Here is a 1,862-nt window from a genome sequence, read left to right as displayed (position 1 = left end):
TGTGGCCAGCTGGCAACTAGCTACGGAAGGGTACCGGCGCTCCCGACGAACCCGCCGGGGTGGCTGGTGACCAACGCTGCGTTCGGCGCTTATTGCTGTGACCGGGAGGGAAGCTGCGCCCCGTCCGAGTCAGACTCGGTCGTTGCGGCCCCCCCGAGCCCGCACGCCTCTCGCGGAAGGTCATACGCCACCGGCGGCACGAAAGACGCCTCCCGCAACGCGGTAGTCGGGAAAGGCTATTCGGATAGTCGAGCAGAGTTGCGACAACACATCCCGCGGTGCCGTCTGGTTAGGCAAGGGTTTGAGAAACAGCATTCGCGGTAGACCGGCGCGGCCGGCGGACACCCACGCGGCGTGCCGCAATCGGATCGCGCGCTCGGCCTCCGTTGATTTCCTCTAGGTGGGTGATTCGGGGCGTCTCGGTCTCGCTGCCGTTCGGTCGCGCCAAGGCCTGCGGGGGCGGCGCGTAGCGCACGCTCTCGCGGCGGCCGAGGCGCTAGAGTGCGACCCGCAAGTGGGGAGGAACCGTCCACCCAACGCCGGCGCGAGCCGGGGCCGGTGGGGGCCCTACCAAGGCGGGTCATGAGTGCCAGTCGGTCAGTTCGGGAGAAGGGGAGGGTACTCGGAGGCCCGCCGGGAGCAGACGGGGGTCCGGAAGCTGAGGGGGGTGAAGGACGGCGGCCGGGAGCAGACGGCCGTCCCCGGGAGGGGGTGTTCGTTCACGTGCGGACGCCGGGAGCAGGCGGCCGTCACGCGATTCTGCCAACCGTTCCTACCGGCCTGTGTTTAAGGAGGCGGCCGGTCCTCCGTCCTTGGATGGATAAGATTCGCAGATTTTCGCCCGGCCTGTGTTTAAGGAGGCGGCCGGTTCCCTCCTTCCTTCCTTTCTTGGATGTATAACATTCGCAGATTTTCGCCCGGCCGGTGGTTTAAGGAGGCGGCCGGTCCTCCCTCCTTGGATGTATAACATTCGCAGATTTTCGCCCGGCCTATGTTTAGTGAGGCGACCGGTCCTCCCTCCTTGGATGTATAACATTCGCATATTTTCGCCCGGCCGGTGGTTTAAGGAGGCGGCCGGTCCTCCCTCCTTGGATGTATAACATTCGCAGATTTTCGCCCGGCCTATGTTTAGTGAGGCGACCGGTCCTCCGTGGAGAGCGACCCGCAAGTGGGGAGGAACCGTCCACCCAACGCCGGCGCGAGCCGGGGCCGGTGGGGGCCCTACCAAGGCGGGTCTCATTGCCTGTCGGTCAGTTCGGGAGAAGGTGGGGGTACTCGGAGGCCCGCCGGGAGCAGACGGGGGTCCGGAAGGTGAGGGGGTGAAGGACGGCGGTCGGGAGCAGACGGCCGTCCCCGGGAGGGGGTGTTCGTTCACGTGCGGACGCCGGGAGCAGGCGGCCGTCACGCAATTCTGCCAACCGTTCCCACCGGCCTGTGTTTAAGGAGGCGGCCGGTCCTCCACGAGAAGAATTCTGCCAAACGTTCCACCGGCCTGTGTTTAAGGAGGCGGCCGGTCCTCCCCGTCGTTCCGCCGGCTTGTGTTTAAGGAGGCGGCCGGTCCTCCACGAGAAGAATTCTGCCAAACGTTCCACCGGCCTGTGTTTAAGGAGGCGGCCGGTCCTCCCCGTCGTTCCGCCGGCTTGTGTTTAAGGAGGCGGCCGGTCCTCCACTATTCCTTCCTTGGATGGAAAGCATGTAGCACTTTGAAAATTTTCGAGCACTGTGACACTTTGAAAATTTTCGAGAGTTTTTGTACTTAGAAAATTTTTCGCTCTTGCACTTCCAGAGTGCTTTGCGGTAGCTCCTAGGTTCGCTGTCCGAGCATGTGAACACTTTTTGGGGGGGAACACATCGCTAGAGAC

This window comes from Syngnathus typhle, unplaced genomic scaffold (assembly GCF_033458585.1).
Source record: "Syngnathus typhle isolate RoL2023-S1 ecotype Sweden unplaced genomic scaffold, RoL_Styp_1.0 HiC_scaffold_344, whole genome shotgun sequence".
Lineage (NCBI taxonomy): Eukaryota > Metazoa > Chordata > Actinopteri > Syngnathiformes > Syngnathidae > Syngnathus > Syngnathus typhle.
This window is presented reverse-complemented; position numbering follows the sequence as displayed.